Genomic DNA, 20987 nt, shown 5'->3' with positions numbered 1-20987 from the left:
GAGTGGAGAGGCACACAATCCAAGTTGCTTGAGGTTTAGTGTGAAGTTTCCACAATCAGTGATGGTTTGGGGAGCCATGTTTTAAAGACCAAAGGCAGCGCACCCGTCTACCAGAAAATTTTAGTGCACTTTGTATCTTTTTGCCGACAAGCTTTTTGGAGAGGGAAATATCACTGTCCAGCAGGACTTGGCACCTGTACACACTGCCAAAAGTTCCAATACCTAGATTCAAAACAACATTATTACTATGCTTGATTGGCCAGCAAACTCGCCTCACCTTAACTCTATAGAGAATCTATGGGGTATTGTCAAGAGGAAGATGAGAGACACCAGACCCAACAATGCAGACGAGCTGAAGGCTGCTATCAAAGCAATCTGGGCTTTCATAACACCTCAGCAGTGCTACAGGATGATCGCCTCCATGCCACGCTGCATTAATGCAGTAATTGATGCAAAAGGTGCCCAACCAAGTATTGAGTGCATTTACTGAACATACATTTCAGTAGGCCAACATTTCAGATTTTGAAATCATTTTTTAAGCTGGTGTTGTAAAGTATTCTAATTTACTGAGATAATGACTTTTAGGTTTTCATTGGATGTAAGTAGAGATGGGAGGACACCTGGATGTTTGGGTCTGGCAGGTTTGGCCGAACAGTTACAAAAAGTTTGAAGTCGAGTACCAGAACAGTATCGGGACCCGAACCTGAACCTGGACCCCAATTACTTGAATGGGGGCCCGAACATTCATGTGCATGACAGCGCAGCAAACATCACTTTTGATCGTCAGTGAAATCATCCCTGCCTGTCAGAAAACTATGGTTCCCACGCCGTCAAAAGACAGCGAGAGTGCTCGGCTGTGATTGGAGGTATAAAGTTTACCACCAGTCACTGGTGTCATCTGATAGTACTACAGCTCTCATCATCGGACACCTGCTGCCAATAATAACAGCGAGAGTAGCAGTGGCTGATGGGTGTATTTGTCACGCACGCGCCCAGACTGGTTGGTGCGGGCATACGGGGGTGTGGCCCCACTGGACCACAGACCAAACTTCCCTGGAAGGGGCGTAACTAAGTAGCTTCCTAGGTGTTCGCTGGAGCCTCTGATGGTGAGGTCAAACTTGTGCAATAGGAAGCTACCAGGTGCCACTCCAGGGTAATGTCTGGCTGTGGCTGCTGATCCCACTAAAGAACGGAGCGGGCACGGCTGGCACACTGGCTGACAGGCGGGCATGGCTGGGACACAGGCAGGCAGACGGGTACAACAGACACTGGCGGGCAGGCGGACACGACTGGCTCTATGGTAGGCAGGCAGGTACGGCTGGAACATAGGAAGAACCGGTAGGGACCGGTCTGCAGGCAGGTATGAGAAACAGGTAGGAACCTGTTCAGACAGGAGGACTAAGTAACAAGTAGAGAAAGACCGCAAGAGCAGATGCAGAGCGAAAGCACAAGACCTAGAACCAAGAACAGAAATGCAGGAAGCTGAGTACGAGTAGAAGGTGGAACTAAGAGAAGAGAAGGAGAAGGCAAAGCCAAGGACGGAGCCACAAGAGGCGGAGTCAGGAGCAGAGACGCTGGAGGCGGAGCCAAGAGCGGAGACGCTGGAGGCAGAGCCAAGAGCGGAGACGCTGGAGGCGGAGCCAAGAGCGGAGATGCTGGAGGCGGAGCCAAGAGCGGAGATGCTGGAGGCGGAGCCAAGAGCGGAGACGCTGGAGGCGGAGCCAAGAGCGGAGACGCTGGAGGCGGAGCCAAGAGCAGATATGCTGGAGGTGGAGCCAAGAGCGGAGATGCTGGAGGCGGAGCCAGGAGCGGATACGCTGGAGGCGGAGCCACAGCGCAAAGCCACAGAGTGCGAAGCAAGGTCAGAGTGCAGAGCAGAGAGCAAAGCCACAGAGTGTAAAGCAAGGTCAGAGTGCAGAGCAAGGTTACAGAGAGCAGAGCTGAGGGAAAAGCTGAGAGACACAGAAGCACAGGTTATGGTAGAACTGAGCAAAGAGAAGCAGAGCCACAGACAGTGGCGAACAGAGCAGAAAAGGCAAACCAAGACAGATATAAACAGACAGTGGAATAGGACTAGACTAAGACAGAGTCAGGAACGAGACAAGACACAGAGACATAGACACAAGCCAGGGTATGATGCCCCTCTGGGTGGCAGACAAAGGCCAGGGTACGAAGCCCCGCTGGGTGGCTTCACAAGACAGAGACCAGGGTACTAAGCCCCCCTGGGTGGCTACACAGGACACAGACCAGGGTACAATGCCCCCCTGGGTGGCAGACAAGAGAGAGTAACCGAGACAGGACCTGGCACCTCAGCAGCAAGAACTGACTGAGGGAGTAAGTTGCACAGGCACAGACCACAGGGTGGAGCTGCACTATATACAGGAGGCCTCTTGGTAATTGGTCAGGAACTGATTAGACAGATGCACCCGATTCCTATAAGAACCAGAGAGTTCAGGCGCCGGCCCCCTATACACATAGTCATGAAGCATGCACAGAGCAGAGACACAGAACATGGAGCTGGCATGAAACAGAAACCACATCATGGCCTGGAGCAGTGGGTAAGATTGTGTGAGAGATGTGAGGCCATGCTGTGATGCCAGCAGAGTTGTTACAGTACCCCCCCTTTACGGCCCCTCTTCTTCAAGCCCGCCAGAATAACTTGTAGAAGAAGGATAGGAGCACACATAGTCCAGGCCAACATGACATCTTCAGGGTAGAATAAGGCAGGCGGGTCACCAGGAATCTCATAAAACAAAGTCTCTTGGTGCTCAACAGGGTTAGCTTCCACAATGAGCTGGACCACCTCCTTCAGGTAGACAGGTAACAGGGAATCGAATGCTGCTGTCTTAACATCTTCACCAGCCGGACACATGGAAACTGGAAGCCTTCTCATAGGATTCAACTTTTGCCCGACAGGTAGCAGAGATGTTCTTAGGTACGGAACACAAGAAAAGTCATGAGAGATGAGAGTGGAGAACAACAGCTCCACCGGGTCAGAGAAAAATTGAGGTGAACAAACTTCTGTTTTGAAATCTTCACCAGCCGGCCACAAGGATGCTGAAGGTATCCACATAGGAACCATCTTCTGCCCGTTATCCAGAAGAAATCGTCCAAACAGCGGGGATGTTCCTAGGAACGGATTACAGGAATAGTCGTGGGAGATGTGTGGAAAGATAGTCACCGCTTCCCCATCTTCAGTGACGTTAGCACACCTTGACTCGACGACTAACTGTTTACTGGTATAGTCACTGGAGATGTGTGGAGACATCGTCACCGTTTCCCCATCTTCAGTGACGTCAGCACACCTTGACTCGACGACTAACTGTTTACTGGTATAGTCATTGGAGATGTGTGGAGACATCGTCACCGTTTCCCCATCTTCGGTGACGTCAGCACACCTTGACTCGACGACTAGCAGACCAGCTGAAGAAGATGACACTGCTGAGAGTCTTTGATGCATGGGAACCAGACACTTCTCAAGACTGGGTAAGTTCAAACGAAGCACTTTACTGGAACTCTTGACCAGAGCGGGTGGTAGAGTCCTTGGCTCAGAATGACCCATGGGCATAACAGACAGCATACGGAAAACAAACTTCTTCGTGTATAAGGCTCCAACTTGGAGCTGTAGTTGTCCTTGCAGGACTAGACTGCTCTTTAGCAGGGCTCGGCCATTATCAGGCAACGCCCACACCGGGTTCTGGAGTTGTAGAACGGAGACCATACACTGACTCTGAATGATAGGCGGCTCAAACACACCAAAGCTCCCAGAAGGCAGAGAAACAGTCATTAACTTTGACGGAAAGGAAGTACTCTCACCAGGGGCAGCCTCTCCTACTGGCCCAGGGTTTTGGAGTACAGGCCTCACAGGGCAAAGACCATCTGAATGTTCTTTACAACCACAGGGATACCGAATTACAATCTCAGCACCAGATTCAGACTGCAGATTTGCCAGACCCCTCTTATTAGACCTCTTGGATCTTGCTCGGGTGGCCGTTTTGGCGGGTTGTGGAACAGATGAGTCTTGGACGGTCATGGATGGAAGTGACGGTTTACCTACAGGTTTCTTTCGTCTGGACCGTCTCTGTGAGCTAGAAGGGGAAGACTTTTCAGGAGATGCAGTACTTGGCTCATCGAAGGCTTTACAGAAGGCCACCAGGAAGGCCGGCAGATTCGAGATGATGGGGTCCCCTGCTTCCCAAAGGGGGTTGCACCACATCAAAGCATCTCCTCTAAGGTAGGCCATTAAGAAACCTACTTTCAACCAGTCAGTGGGGAATTGGGTAGCATGCCACTTGAAATAACGCAAGCACCGCTCCAGGAACACACGACATTGCTTTGGGTCCCCATAGTAGCATGGAGGATCTGCTGGCTTGGATTCGTTATTAGGAGCGCAGGCTTGAATTCGATCAAACAGATCATTAGAGATGACAATAGGGGATGGAGCAGTGAAGGACTGGCTTTCAGACTGGGTAAACATTTTCCTCGGAGGCCAATACTGGCAAGAAGAGAGTTCATCTTGCTCCGAGAGCGAAGGCACATGGGACTCAGCGAGACCATGGCCTGTGCAAACTGTCACGCACGCGCCCAGACTGGTTGGCGCGGGCATACGGGGGTGTGGCCCCACTGGACCACAGACCATACTTCCCTGGAAGGGGCATAACTAAGTAGCTTCCTAGGTGTTCGCTGGAGCCTCTGATGGTGAGGTCAGACTTGTGCAATAGGAAGCTACCAGGTGCCACTCCAGGGTAATGTCTGGCTGTGGCTGCTGATCCCACTAAAGAACGGAGCGGGCACGGCTGGCACACTGGCTGACAGGCAGGCACGGCTGGGACACAGGCAGGCAGACGGGTACAACAGACACTGGCAGGCAGGCGGACACGACTGGCTCTCTGGTAGGCAGGCAGGTACGGCTGGAACATAGGAAGAACCGGTAGGGACCGGTCTGCAGGCAGGTATGAGAAACAGGTAGGAACCTGTTCAGACAGGAGGACTAAGTAACAAGTAGAGAAAGACCGCAAGAGCGGATGCAGAGCGAAAGCACAAGAGCTAGAACCAAGAACAGAAATGCAGGAGGCTGAGTACGAGTAGAAGGTGGAACTAAGAGAAGAGAAGGAGAAGGCAAAGCCAAGGACGGAGCCGCAAGAGGCGGAGCCAGGAGCAGAGACGCTGGAGGCGGAGCCAAGAGCGGAGACGCTGGAGGCGGAGCCAAGAGTGGAGATGCTGGAGGCGGAGCCAAGAGCGGAGACGCTGGAGACGGAGCCAAGAGCGGAGATGCTGGAGGCGGAGCCAAGAGCAGAGACGCTGGAGGCGGAGCCAAGAGCGGAGATGCTGGAGGCGGAGCCACAGAGCAAAGCCACAGAGTGCGAAGCAAGGTCAGAGTGCAGAGCAGAGAGCAAAGCCACAGAGTGTAAAGCAAGGTCAGAGTGCAGAGCAAGGTTACAGAGAGCAGAGCTGAGGGAAAAGCTGAGAGACACAGAAGCACAGGTTGTGGTAGAACTGAGCAAAGAAAAGCAGAGCCACAGACAGTGGCGAACACAGCAGAAAAGGCAAACCAAGACAGATATAAACAGACAGTGGAATAGGACTAGACTAAGACAGAGTCAGGAACGAGACAAAACACAGGGACATAGACACAAGCCAGGGTATGATGCCCCTCTGGGTGGCAGACAAAGGCCAGGGTGCGAAGCCCCACTGGGTGGCTACACAGGACACAGACCAGGGTACAATGCCCCCCTGGGTGGCAGACAAGAGAGAGTAACCGAGACAGGACCTGGCACTTCAGCAGCAAGAACTGACTGAGGGAGTAAGTTGCACAGGCACAGACCACAGGGTGGAGCTGCACTATATACAGGAGGCCTCTTGGTAATTGGTCAGGAACTGATTAGACAGATGCACCTGATTCCTATAAGAACCAGAGAGTTCAGGCGCCGGCCCCCTATACACATAGTCATGAAGCATGCACAGAGCAGAGACACAGAACATGGAGCTGGCATGAAACAGAAATCACATCATGGTCTGGAGCAGTGGGTAAGATAGTGTGAGAGATGTGAGGCCATGCTGTGATGCCAGCAGAGTTGTTACAGTATTCATTAGCCAGCTCCTGCGCTGTAAATAAATAATAAAAAAACGGTGTGGGTTTCCCTGTATTTTTGATAACCAGCCAGGAAAAACTCACAGCTGTGGGCTGTAACACTCAGCTGTTAGCTTTAACAAGGCTGATTATCAAGAATATCGGGATCCCCACGCCGTATTTTTAACTATTTAAATATTTTTTAAAAAAAAACAGCGTGGGGTCCCCCCATTTTTGACAATTCTCAGGATGGTACGGGACCATGTATATTGGCCCCCCAGGCTAAAAATAGGCCCACAGCTGCCCAGAGAAAGCACATGTATTAGATGCACCAATTCTGGCGCTTTGCCCGGCTCTTCTCACTTGCCCTATAGTGGGACAAATATTTGTGGGGTTGATGACACCTTTGTATTGTCAGATGACATCAAGTCCACGGCTTGGTAATGGAGAGGCGTCTATAAGGCACCTATCCATTACTAATCCTATAGTTGTATGGTAAATAAAGACACAGCAAACATAAAGTCCTTATTAGAAAAAAACAAACCACACTTTTCCTTTTTTTATTAAAAAAAAACCAAACACAGTTATACTCACCTAACGCCTATTCCACCGAAGCTCTTGTTCTCCTGTAATAAAACAAAAATAAAAAACAACAATATCCCTCACCTGTCAGTCATTCTGTCCCCACTATAATCCATGTCTGAGGGAAAAACAGTTTTCAATTTGGACAATGCCAAGATGTGTCCGTCCAGGCTGAGAACCACTGGTGACTGAACTACTGCAAGCCTCAGTGACTGGCGGTGACGTCATCAAGGTTCCCTCTGGTCATTGAGGCTGTGTTCCCAGCCATGCTGAGCTGCCATGACCTCGGTGAGAACCCCGCTAGCACTGTGAGAGAGAGCATTAAAGTGTGTCGGGGCACTGGTGGCTGTATGTGGGGTACCTTCACCTAAATATGGGTAAGCTCTATACTACCTTTATATTAGATAGGGACTAATTAAGCCTTTTTTTCTTGTTGTCCAATATTACAATGTCACAAGCTCATTAATTTCTTGCTCTGTTAGCACACACACACACACACACACACACACACAAGCACACACAGTGTTCACTATTGAACACTGAAGGTCATGCAATGAAAGATTATGTCCTGAAACCAGTGCCAAAGTCAGGATGTAATTTGAGGATGGAGTTTGTATGGCCCCCGACGGAAGGTATAAATATCCAAAAGGCCCTTCACAGAAAAAGGATTTCCCACCCCTGATTTAAGGCATCATGACTTTCATGCAAATTCTTACGTGAACCATGGAAGTTTATTAGTATTCCCTGCTTTGTCTGATATAAACTACCTTGCTACCCTTTAGTTTTTGTGAAAACCCCCTCCCACCTTATCTACTTGTTTTATCTCCTTTTGAATCCTCTTATATGTCAAATTTACTCTCTGGTTCATGTCTTGTTTTTCTAGGTACTTGGTACCCTGATTTTGGTTGCATAGAGAAACATTGTCTGAATATACCACAGCACCTGGTCAGGGGAGGAAGCAAAAGAGTACACAGACAGGACAGCATGGGATCACAAATTATTCTTTTTTTTAAAGTAAAACATTGGTTAAAAACAAACATGGAAATGATTTACCTTAGAAAAATAATCAGCTGTGATACCCTGCTGTAACGTCTGTATACTTCCTTTTGCTTCGAATGGGGAAATTAATTTTGTTCCAAGATCTATTGATTCACATTAACTTTGTTGGATAACCTCTTTAGCTACATTATCAGGGAAAAGCCAGTGAATCACACAGAGATCCCACTGCTGCCATCAATTTGTCAGTAACCAGCACTCTGCTGCCTCCAAAAGACAGGACAATTACGCAATTCACTGACAACTGATGGACAAGGCCACTGCTGCTTTCGCTAATAGGCATTGGGCATGTCACTGTGAATGTATAGTATATACACATTCGATTCCAATGCATAAACTTATCCTCAGAAGCAGAGGTGACTCTTGGTCTTCCTTTCTTGGGGCGGTCCTCATGTGAGCCAGTTTCTTTGTAGCGTTTGATGGTTTTTGCAACTGCACTTGGGGACACTTTCAAAGTTTTCCCAATTTTTCAGACTGACTGACCTGCATTTCTCAAAGTAATGATGGCCACTCGTTTTTCTTAGCTGCTTTTTTTTGCCATAATAGAAATTCTAACAGTCTATTCAGTAGGACTATCAGCTGTGTATTACCAGACTTCTGATCAACACAACTGATGGTTCCAACCCCATTTATAAGGCAAGAAATATCACTTATTAAACCTGACAGGGAACACCTGTGAAGTGAAAACCATTTCCGGTGACTAGCTCTGGAAACTCATCAAGAGAATGCCAAGAGTGTGCAAAGCAGTCATCAAAGTAAATGGTGGCTACTTTGAAAAACCTAGAATATAAGACATATTTTCAGTTGTTTCACACTTTTTTGTTAACTATATAATTCCACATGTGTTAATTCATAGTTTTGATGCCTTCAGTGTGAATGTACAATTTTCATATTTCAAAAACCTGACCTGCACATCCAAACATAGACTGAGTGTGAACAGGTGCTGAACCCAGAGTCGCCAACTCATATATAGTTAAGTAAACAGGGCAGCACACTGCAGCGCCAAAACATGCAAACTTGAAAACACGAAATTTGAACTGCATTACTGCACTAGAAATATGAAAAATGAGAGCTTTTAGCGCATAAAAATGGCCAATTTTATGTGTACCTCGTAGCCACTTTACGGCATCTCTCTTATACGAGGTCCTACGCTTGACCTACCTCGCTGAGAATAAACGTCTCCATCTGAATGGGTACATGTGAAACCTCTTCTTGGACTCAAATTCTCTCTCACTGTGGAGGGGTATTGGACCTACTATAATTAAAACACCTGAAGCTAGGAGGCGGGGAGTGCACGATCAGAAGGCTAGAGAATACATTTCAAAAACCTGACCTGCACATCCAAACATAGACTGAGTGTGAACAGGTGCTGAACCCAGAGTCGCCAACTCATATATAGTTAAGTAAACAGTAGGTCCAATACCCCTCCACAGTGAGAGAGAATTTGAGTCCAAGAAGAGGTTTCACATGTACCCATTTGGCGCTGCAGTGTGCTGCCCTGTTTACTTAACTATATATGAGTTGGCGACTCTGGGTTCAGCACCTGTTCACACTCAGTCTATGTTTGGATGTGCAGGTCAGGTTTTTGAAATGTATTCTCTAGCCTTCTGATCGTGCACTCCCCGCCTCCTAGCTTCAGGTGTTTTAATTATAGTAGGTCCAATACCCCTCCACAGTGAGAGAGAATTTGAGTCCAAGAAGAGGTTTCACATGTACCCATTCAGATGGAGACGTTTATTCTCAGCGAGGTAGGTCAAGCGTAGGACCTCGTATAAGAGAGATGCCGTAAAGTGGCTACGAGGTACACATAAAATTGGCCATTTTTATGCGCTAAAAGCTCTCATTTTTCATATTTCTAGTGCAGTAATGCAGTTCAAATTTCGTGTTTTCAAGTTTGCATGTTTTGGCGCTGCAGTGTGCTGCCCTGTTTACTTAACTATATATGAGTTGGCGACTCTGGGTTCAGCACCTGTTCACACTCAGTCTATGTTTGGATGTGCAGGTCAGGTTTTTGAAATGTATTCTCTAGCCTTCTGATCGTGCACTCCCCGCCTCCTAGCTTCAGGTGTTTTAATTATAGTAGGTCCAATACCCCTCCACAGTGAGAAAGAATTTGAGTCCAAGAAGAGGTTTCACATGTACCCATTCAGATGGAGACGTTTATTCTCAGCGAGGTAGGTCAAGCGTAGGACCTCGTATAAGAGAGATGCCGTAAAGTGGCTACGAGGTACACATAAAATTGGCCATTTTTATGCGCTAAAAGCTCTCATTTTTCATATTTCTAGTGCAGTAATGCAGTTCAAATTTCGTGTTTTCAAGTTTGCATGTTTTGGCGCTGCAGTGTGCTGCCCTGTTTACTTAACTATATATGAGTTGGCGACTCTGGGTTCAGCACCTGTTCACACTCAGTCTATGTTTGGATGTGCAGGTCAGGTTTTTGAAATGTATTCTCTAGCCTTCTGATCGTGCACTCCCCGCCTCCTAGCTTCAGGTGTTTTAATTATAGTAGGTCCAATACCCCTCCACAGTGAGAGAGAATTTGAGTCCAAGAAGAGGTTTCACATGTACCCATTCAGATGGAGACGTTTATTCTCAGCGAGGTAGGTCAAGCGTAGGACCTCGTATAAGAGAGATGCCGTAAAGTGGCTACGAGGTACACATAAAATTGGCCATTTTTATGCGCTAAAAGCTCTCATTTTTCATATTTCTAGTGCAGTAATGCAGTTCAAATTTCGTGTTTTCAAGTTTGCATGTTTTGGCGCTGCAGTGTGCTGCCCTGTTTACTTAACTATATATGAGTTGGCGACTCTGGGTTCAGCACCTGTTCACACTCAGTCTATGTTTGGATGTGCAGGTCAGGTTTTTGAAATGTATTCTCTAGCCTTCTGATCGTGCACTCCCCGCCTCCTAGCTTCAGGTGTTTTAATTATAGTAGGTCCAATACCCCTCCACAGTGAGAGAGAATTTGAGTCCAAGAAGAGGTTTCACATGTACCCATTCAGATGGAGACGTTTATTCTCAGCGAGGTAGGTCAAGCGTAGGACCTCGTATAAGAGAGATGCCGTAAAGTGGCTACGAGGTACACATAAAATTGGCCATTTTTATGCGCTAAAAGCTCTCATTTTTCATATTTCTAGTGCAGTAATGCAGTTCAAATTTCGTGTTTTCAAGTTTGCATGTTTTGGCGCTGCAGTGTGCTGCCCTGTTTACTTAACTATATATGAGTTGGCGACTCTGGGTTCAGCACCTGTTCACACTCAGTCTATGTTTGGATGTGCAGGTCAGGTTTTTGAAATGTATTCTCTAGCCTTCTGATCGTGCACTCCCCGCCTCCTAGCTTCAGGTGTTTTAATTATAGTAGGTCCAATACCCCTCCACAGTGAGAGAGAATTTGAGTCCAAGAAGAGGTTTCACATGTACCCATTCAGATGGAGACGTTTATTCTCAGCGAGGTAGGTCAAGCGTAGGACCTCGTATAAGAGAGATGCCGTAAAGTGGCTACGAGGCACACATAAAATTGGCCATTTTTATGCGCTAAAAGCTCTCATTTTTCATATTTCTAGTGCAGTAATGCAGTTCAAATTTCGTGTTTTCAAGTTTGCATGTTTTGGCGCTGCAGTGTGCTGCCCTGTTTACTTAACTGTACAATTTTCATAGTCATGAAAATACAGAAAAATCTCTAAATGAGAAGGTGTGTCAAACTTTTGATCTGTTCTGTAAATCTCAAGCATGCTCCATTGGATTTTACTGTATTACAGCATTGTCTCTGATGAAAAATATATAATGCTCTACCATGCAGAGCCTAAATTATGGCACAAGGAGTGCCATGAATCCATTTTAGCCCGTTGGACAATGAGGTGTGATGTATTTATCCATTTACTGTGGTGTTCAAAAGTCCTGCATAGGCGTGAAGAAAACTATATGTTTCATACTTCTGCATCTCTACAGTGAAACTGGTGGAACAGATATGTTTTTGTAATCCTTCATTGTATGCCATACTCATTTTTGAATGTCCCAAGTGTATAAATTGTTATGGTATGTGCATTTTTGATAATTTTTTTTACAGCATAACCATACCTACACCAGTACAGTGTGTAGAATGGTGAACAGGTTTCTAAGTTCACTAACTTCCAATGCAAGTTCACACAGACTTAAATTTTACTTTTTAAGATTTTTTTTTTTTTATTTAATTCAGAGTGTTGAGCAGAAGGCAGCATTTTCTTATTAAGGATGTCTATGTATTTTTTTGCATTAACCATACCCTCCACAATATGAAGCCTTCCAACACCATTGGCTGCCATACAGCCCCAGACCATTACTTTCATAGGATGTTTCACAGAGGAGCTCAAACAATCTGGCTTGTACTCTTCATGTGGGAACCTTCTCACATAAGACTTGCCATCATTTCCTAAAATGCAAAAAGTGCTTTCATCACTAAATAGCACTTTTTCCCACTCCTCCTTCCTCCATTTTAACTATTTCAATGCCCACAGTTTTCGCCTTTGTCTTTGTATGGCTGTCATCAATGGCTTCTTTCGGGCCTTGCACCCTCTCAATCCTGCTTCCAAACATCTCTTCCTAACAGTTGATGTTGCTACCTCAATATTGCACTTTTCTTGCCATTCTCGCAGAAGCTGAGGAGAGGTGAGCTTTCGATTGGCAAGGGATGTTCTTATCAGTACTCTATCCTCCCTTTTAGTTGACTTTCTGGGCCGACCAGATCTGGGCCTGTCTTGGGTGATTCCAAGCTGCTTATGTTTCTGCAAAATTCTTACGACTGTACTCTAATTACAGCCGACCTTCCTTGCGATCTGGGGGCCAGTATAACCCTGTTCATGTAGCACCACAACTCGCACACGATCCTCCGCTGGCAAAAATCTGAAGGCTCCCATCATAAAACTCTACAGTATGATCACTAGATAGACCAACAGATAAAACAAACAAAGCAGCAGATGTGATGCAATGTAATGCAATGTGATTGGCTGCCATATCCCGGTTATGATGGTCACAAGAACCTCATCTGTGATTGGCTAATTTTGGATCGAAGCTGTACAATGTTTAGTTCTGCTTTCAATTCCCATATTGTTGCACTAATTTCAGGCAAAACTGCTTCAAAAGCTAAAAATATTACAGGGAAATAATGTAAAATTGTATTCTGAACAAAACCATATATAATATGTCATATTAGCATCGAAAATATTCGACAGAAAACGTTTAAAACTTGAAAAATCAATCAATTTATCCTATGCAGGACTTTTGAACACCACTGTATCTCTTTATTTTTGTGTTACAGGTTACATTTTCTATGCTGACAACATTTGTCTGCTCATAGTCCCTGATTCATCATAGTCTTTATGCCAGCGTAAAAGTCATATATTTTTGCACAGTTTGAGTTTGTGCAAAAATTTGACAACTTTTGGCTTTTTCACATCAGTGCCTGACTGCTCCACCAAAATGGACAGAGTTGGGTCAGGACAAGGTCAGGGCATGGTGAAACCCTCTCATCTAATCCATGACGAGTTGTGACCTACCTTACATCATTAATTGTACTCCAGTCTGTGACAACCCCTTTAACTCTCTTAATATCTGTTATGGATCTTGCAAAACAGAAGCTATAACACAAGTGAAAACAAATTTCTTGTGAAAGAAAGTGTGAGCAATACTCGTGCAATATATTTTTTTAACAGTTACTTATTTGTGGTGAGATGACACTGCCTGAAATAAAGTGGTTTCTTGCTTTGCGACCTTTTTGTTGTGTTATGTGTTAATGTATGCATTTATTATGAAGATATAATGCATTATTCTTTTGGAAATAATTGCAATATGAAGTAACATATTCAAGCATTTGGATGAAACATTATTGTTTGTTGTCCATAGATAGCAGGGTATTCCATAGCATAAAAACAAAAGAATGAAACCATCGCCATGAACAAAGTGAAATGCCAAATGTCTGTCTTTGGAAGCATATTTATGGACCTTTTCAAATCATTTGCCTGTATACCCACTAGCCTAAATTGCCAATTATTGACATTCGCAATATTACCCATAATGCAAATGTCTAATGTTGCAATCTCCGCACATGGCGCCAAGGGAGAAATCCATCATTGATTGTGCCAGGATTAATTGGGCATGAATACTAACAGCAGGCACGGGTTCCCAAGATATTTTAATAATGTATCACGTTAAGCAATGTCACTTGCAAAATTGATCAGATCTTGAGCAGTAAAAAGCAGACAATATAGTCAGACAATATAGAAAACCTTCTAGCTACTCGCAGGCTCTATACCTCATTCTGCTATTGAAGAATATTGTGCGGGTTTTTTTTCTGCACTGATATACCGTAGTTAAGTTATATTTATTGTTAAATACGTGAAACCTCTTTTCAGAGAGCGAGGCGCTTTTGCTGTATGCAGGAAACACAATAAAAAAATCTAGTTTTATCTTGCATAATGCAGATGTATCTCTGTGTGCTGCACTGATACTGATACACCTAGATAGAGCTGTTAGGTTTCATGGAATTTAAAGTATGAATTTCTTTTAAAGATGCACTTAGAGATGATTCATTGGAGTTTCTTGCACTGCCTGGATATCTTGTACAATTTTACTTTATAAATCTGTGTGGAATTTTGAGCCATCTGTGGAAACTATATCTGCGTTATTGAATTCGTCATTTGTCTATTACCTTTGATTATACCTCTATATGTCTGCTGATTTTCATGGGATTTATGCATCAAAATAACGCAAAAATGTTTCTGCCGCGCACAAAATGTGGTTCTATATCATCAGTTGAGATATTTGTCATTAAATGGTTTTTTTTAAAATAATATACCTGACTAGACATGACTGAATATATTTTAGAGAGAGAAAATTTTACTTGAATATTACAAAAATACGTGTCTTTTTTTTTAAATAATGCGCTACCGTGCATATTTAGCATAATAGCGGAGGTTGACAGCCATTTTACCGAACTGTAAAGGGTTATCACAACAAGCGTAAAAAAAAAAAAAATCTTATACTCACCTTGCCACTCACTTCTAGAGCTCCTCTGCACCTCACCATTACTTACCCGACCTTGTTGCATTTTATCACCACCATAAAGGCTGAACCTTTGGACTTCTCATGCTATGTCGGGGAAAAATGAGGCCTAATATAATTCTGTGCATGTGCGTACAAGGTCACGACACTCTTGACATTATGTGAGGAGTCCTGAGGATTCAGTGCTCATGGTGATGATAAGAAGATGCAGCGAGAAGCAAGGTGAGTATATGTATTTTTTTAATTTGTACATCTTCCTATTATTATGCTCTAGCGCAGGGGTTTCAAACTTAGCTTGGTACATTGGCTGCACATAGAAAAAAAATGAGAATTTGAAGGGCCTCATTCTTTGTAGGACGAAATGACAATTTTAGTGATACCATATTTTCTCTATACACCATTTGATCTTTTTTGAACATTTTTGGCTTATTTTTTTATTTTTTGAAATGGCATTTATCGTGTGGGTTATGGTACAGTTTTATAGCTTGGGTCAATATAGGTGCGGCAATAACAAAAGTACATTATTTTTATTACTTTAGTTTATACATAAAACAGCATTTTTAGTACAAAAATATCTTACTTTATTTTGAATTTTTTTATTACAATTTTTATTTCCTTTTTATGTTCCCTAATTGGCCGCATACAGTAATTTTGTCTTACAGTTATCACCATATAGTAATTCTGACCAACATCTTATAGTTATGTCCCTATTTTGTAGTAGTTCCCCATCTTCAAGCAATGTCCACAATCTGATTCCCAACATGTAGTAATGTTCTCCATCCTAGTCCTCATCTTGTAGTAATGCCCCCATCTTGTAGTAATGTGCCTCATCCTGGTCCCCCTCTTGTAGTAATGTTCCCATTTTTTAGTATTGTGCCAATTCTGGTCCCATCTTGTAGTAACGACCTAATCCTAGCTAGCACCTTGTAGTACTGTTCAACCTCTCAAAGCAATGTCCGTATCTTGTAGTAATGTCCCATTCTGTTTCCCATCTAGTCCCTATCTTGTAGTAACGTCTAGTGATGAGCAAACTCTAAAATGCTTCAGTGCTTTGTACTCGAATGGAGCAGGCTGGAAGCTCCAATGGGTTTGATTCAAGTAACAAATACAATTGAAGTCAATTGAAAACTCTAGCAGAAGGCTGGGGGCCTGGAAAATTGCTAAAATGGATGTAAATGGCACTTAAATGTAATGTATTCCCCAGCCTCTCCTCTCTGCCAGGCCCTTCATTGGCTTCCTTTTGCAATGAGGTTACTGTTCAAAACACTAACAATGACATGCAAAGCCATTCACAACCTGTCTCCTCCATACATCTGTGACATTGTCTACACGCAACCTTCGATCATCTCATGATTTCCTTCTCTACTCCTCTCTCATCTCTTCCTCCCACAACCGCATTCAAGATTTCTCCTGTTCTTCCCCTATACTCTGGAACTCTCTACCCCAACACATCATGCTCTCGCCTACCACAGAAACCTTCAAAAGGAACCTGAAGACCCACGTCTTCCGACAATCCAACAACTTGCAACAATCCTCTGTCTGCTGAATCACTGCATGACCAACTCTACCCTCTCCTAGTGTATCCTCACCCATCCCCTGTAGACTGTGAGCCTTCGCGGGCATGGTCCTCTCTCCTCCAGTACTTGTGTGTGCTTTGTTTTACTCATGTTTATTGTACTTGCCTATATTTGCCCTGTTCACATGTAAAGCGCCATGGAACAAATGGTGCTATAAAAATGCATAATAATAATGGGAACAGCATGGGGAAGATGGATGTACACATGTCTGACTCCCATGTCGCTGCTGGGGACAATGTTGTCAGAGTATTAGTCCACTTTTACTGACTGACAATGAAGCATACAAACCCAAAGATAAAGTGGATTTTACAGGTAAAAATGTTAGGAAACATTTTTTCCTGTATAATGACTTGTATATAAGGCAAAATTAAAAACAAAAAAAAAACACCTCTTCCACCCCTTAATAGCTGGGCCATCTCTCACCATATTTCCACTACTACAGTAGATGACATACTAGATGGAAAAATAAAACTGCACCCACCTGTAGTCACCGGTAGGGTTGAGCGAAACGGATCGGCCAATTAAAAAAATCGCCGACTTTCGGCAAAGTTGGGTTTCGTGAAACCCGACCCGATCCCACTGTGGGATCGGCCATGAGGTTGGCGATTTGCGCGCCAAAGTCGCATTTCGTATGACACTTTAAGCACCATTTTTCAGCCAATGAAGGTGCACGCAGAGTGTGGGCAGCGTGATGACATAGGTCTCGGTCCCCACCATCTTAGAGAAGGGCATAGCTGTAATTGGCTTGCTTTCTTCAGTGTCACAAGGGCTATAAAGGGATGTGCACGCCGACCGCCATCTTACTTCTGCCGATCTGAGCATAGGGAGAGGTTGCTGCAGCTTCATCAGAAGAAGGGATATAGTTAGGGAGGGAAGATTAACCCCCAAACCAGTAGTGAAGCTACTGAGGGGGCAGAGGGGGCCATCGCCCCGGGCCCTGTCACATGAAGGGGCCCACTGAGAGCCAGGGCAGGGCCACTTCTGTGAGGAGGCAGAACACCGCATAGGAGCAGAGCAGTATAATGTCTGCTCCCTTCTGATGTCTGCACGCTGCTAGCACAGTGGCCGGCTGCAGTCTCCTCCCCCCTGCAGTGAATGGTTTCGCCTGTCAGTGTCTGACCTGATCCTGAAGCTTTTCCTGGCTGCAGTTTCTTTACTCCGTGCACGCTGGGTCCTAGTGCCCACACCTTTCATTTCACTCACTTCCTGGTCCTGCCTGCAGTGCAAACTTTCTCAGTAAGTGGGGATGGAACTTATTATATTTATTAAATTCAGGTATGTCACTGTGAGACCGTTGGGGTATTGTGGGGGCTGAAAGTGAGTGAGGGGGACAGGGTACTGGGGGGTGACTGTGAGACCATGGGGGTATTGTGGGGGAGGGGAGTCAGGGCACTGGGGGGTGAATGTGAGACCATTTGGGTGTTGTGAGGGCAGAAGGTGGGTGAGGTGGGACAGGGCACTGAGGGGTGGATGTGAGATGATGGGGGTATTAAGGCTGAAGTGGGGGAGGGGGGACAGGGCACTGGGGGCTGAATATTATAATGTTTTGTTATGATATTATATGTGCTCCATCACATGTAATATTTGCTGTCTGGGGAGGCTGGAGATGGGGGGGATTTGATACGTACCACCTGGGTCTTTTATGAGTATTAGTATGTGGAGCCCGCATACAGTAACCAAGAGCTGCATCACATTTACAGCACCACTCCAGCGTTATTTTATTTAATTGCTGGAGCGGTGCTGAAAATCCAAGTCCCCCCCTGCCCCCTGTCTGATACTCATCTTCTGGCGTTTTCATCTGGTTTTGTCTCCGCTCGGCTCCGTCTCCTGCAGTTTGTGGCATGTCCGCGGCCCCAGTGTTTCATGGAGCAGCGCAGAGGTAACTAATCAGTGTGAGTCTATGGGAGCCTCGTCCTGGCCCTTTTCTCACGCTCAGGTTATGTGCACACGTTGCGGATTGGCCGCTGAGGATTCGCAGCAGTTTTCCGTCTGGTTTACAGTACCATGTAATCCTATGGAAAACCAAATCCGCAGTGCACATGGTGCGGAAAATACCACGCGGAAACGCTGCGTTGTATTTTCCGTAGCATGTCAATTCTTTGTGTAGATTCCGTAGCGTTTTACACCTGCTCCTGTATAGGAATCCGCAGGTGGTAAAACGCGGGTGAAATCTGCACAAAAAACACAGGAAATCCATGGTAATTCTGCACACAAACCCGCAACAAGTGCACATAGCCTCATAGTCTTACATTGAGCGCTTGTGACATAACTTCTAACTTCTGGCCAGTCAGAAGCTGCGCTCACAAGTTTGAGCAGCGGCACTGCAGCAGTGCCACAAAATAGTGAATACGCTGGAGGATGAGTAAATGACCGGGACATTTAAATCATGACAGGAGGCTGTGAATCCATCACACTGTGTATAAGGGAGCTGCGGGCCCATCATACTGTGTATACGGGAGCTGCGGGCCCATCACACTGTGTATACGGGAGCTGTGGGTCCATCACACTATGTATACGGGAGCTGCGGGCTCATCATACTGTGTATACGGGAGCTGCGGGCCCATCACACTGTGTATAAGGCAGCTGTGGGCCCATCATACTGTGTATAAGGAAGCTGCGGGCCCATCATACTGTGTATAAGGGAGATGTGAGTCCATCATACTGTGTATAAGGAAGCTGCGGGCCCATCATACTGTGTATAAGGGAGCTGTGGGCCCATCATACTGTGTATATGGGAGCTGCGGGCCCATCACACTGTGTATAAGGGAGCTGCAGGCCAATCATACTGTGTATACGGGAGCTGCGGGTCCATCATACTGTGTATAAGGGAGCTGCGGGCCCATCATACTGTGTATACTTGAGCTGCGGGCCCATCACACTGTGTATACAGGAGCTGCGGGTCCATCATACTGTGTATAAGGGAGCTGTGAGTCCATCATACTGTGTATAAGGGAGCTGCGGGTCCATCATACTGTGTATAAGGGAGTTGTGAGTCCATCATACTGTGTATAAGGGACCTGTGCACACATCATACTGTGTATATGGGAGCTGCTGGCCCATCATACTGTGTATAAGGGAGCTGCTGGCCCATCATTATACTGTGTATAAGGAAGCTGTGGGTCCATTATACTGTGTATAGGGAGCTGTGGAGGACATCATACTATGTATAGGGAACTGTGAAGGCATATTGTGCATATGGGAGCTGTTGGCCCATTACACTATATAGGGGAGCTCTGGGGGGCATTATACTTTCTATAGTGGAGTTCTGTCAGCATTATACTGTGTATAAGGGAGCATTGGGCTCATACTATGTATAGGGGAGCAGTGGGATCATACTGTGTAAAGGGGAGCAGTGGGAACATCATACGGTGTATCGGGGAGTTATAGAATGATCATACTGTGTATAGGGGAGCTGTAGGGGCCTTATACTGTGTATAGGGAAGCTTTGAGCTCACCATACTGTGTATAATGGAGCAGTACATGGGGGAACTTAGGGGACATTATTAAATGTTAAGTGGGCACTTATGCATCATTGTTATAGGGGCACTCAGAGTATTGTGACCATCAAAGTTGCATATCGACACAATATGGCGGTAATGTCAATGTTCGTTTTTGTATATAGATTTATTTTCAATAACAGCGCGGTCATATTCTGAGGTTCCACAATATTCACAATTAGAGTGTGCAACCATAGCTGTAATCAGGGTTAGCTGGTTAGGGGCCCACTCAGATGTTTCGCCCCCCCTAAGTTGAAACCCTAGCTACGCCTCTGCCCCAAACCGCTTGTGCTGTAGCGATTTCCACTGTCCAACACCACCTTTTCCTTTCAGGGACAGTGGATTTTTTTTTGTTGCATCAGCTCTGTAGCTTCTTAGGCTTCCTTATAAAGCTCCCTGATAGCTGCATTGCTGTGTGTACGTCGCTGTGCAAACCAACTGCTTTTTTCAAATCAAAAATCCTGTTGCTTCTTTCTGCACAGTTCTTTTGTTTCTTTGTCCACACTCTTTTGTGTGCAGCAGTCCTTTTAATTGCTGCCATACTTGTCCTTGGATCATTGTAGGGAGATTGAAATTCTACTACAGCCCATGTATTTTTTTATATATCTGCCAGCCACATTCTGCCTTGTACATTGTGTAGTGTAATACACAGGGCCTGTTTTTTCCTGCAGTCCCCCCACCCAAAAAAAAGGGAGCTTTAAATTGCCACTAAGTGGATCAACGTGAGTTCTGTTTGGCGTATATCTGCCAGCCACGTTCTGCCTTGTACATTGTGTGGTGTAATACACAGGGCCTGTTTTTTCCTGCAGTCTCCCCCCCCCCAAAAAAAGGGAGCTTTAAATTGCCACTTAGTGGATCTACGTGAGTTCTGTTTGGCGTATGTCTGCCAGCCACGTTCTGCCTTGTACATTGTGTGGTGTAATACACAGGGCCTGTTTTTTCCTGCAGTCTCCCCACCCAAAAAAAGGGAGCTTTAAATTGCCACTTAGTGGATCTACATGAGTTCTGTTTGGCGTATATCTGCCAGCCACGTTCTGCCTTGTACATTGTGTGGTGTAATACATAGGGCCGTTTTTTTCCTGCAGTTTCCACCCCCCAAAAACGGGAGCTTTAAATTGCCACTTAGTGGATCTACGTGAGTTCTGCTTGGCGTATATCTGCCAGCCACAT

General features: G+C 45.3%; 1 long non-coding RNA gene across 1 annotated transcript in view; it reads left to right on the top strand.

Annotated features, from left to right (window-relative positions):
• Positions 1-17487: 17487 nt before the first annotated feature.
• The window catches only part of LOC138645903 (uncharacterized), a 74958-nt gene continuing 71458 nt past the window's right edge, over positions 17488-20987 (top strand). Inside the window, exon 1 of the long non-coding RNA XR_011314806.1 lies at positions 17488-17556. This is a non-coding gene — a long non-coding RNA (uncharacterized lncRNA). The remainder of the gene's footprint in view (positions 17557-20987) is intronic.

The sequence above is a fragment of the Ranitomeya imitator genome, chromosome 7 (assembly GCF_032444005.1).
Source record: "Ranitomeya imitator isolate aRanImi1 chromosome 7, aRanImi1.pri, whole genome shotgun sequence".
NCBI lineage: Eukaryota > Metazoa > Chordata > Amphibia > Anura > Dendrobatidae > Ranitomeya > Ranitomeya imitator.
This window is presented reverse-complemented; position numbering and strand designations above follow the sequence as displayed.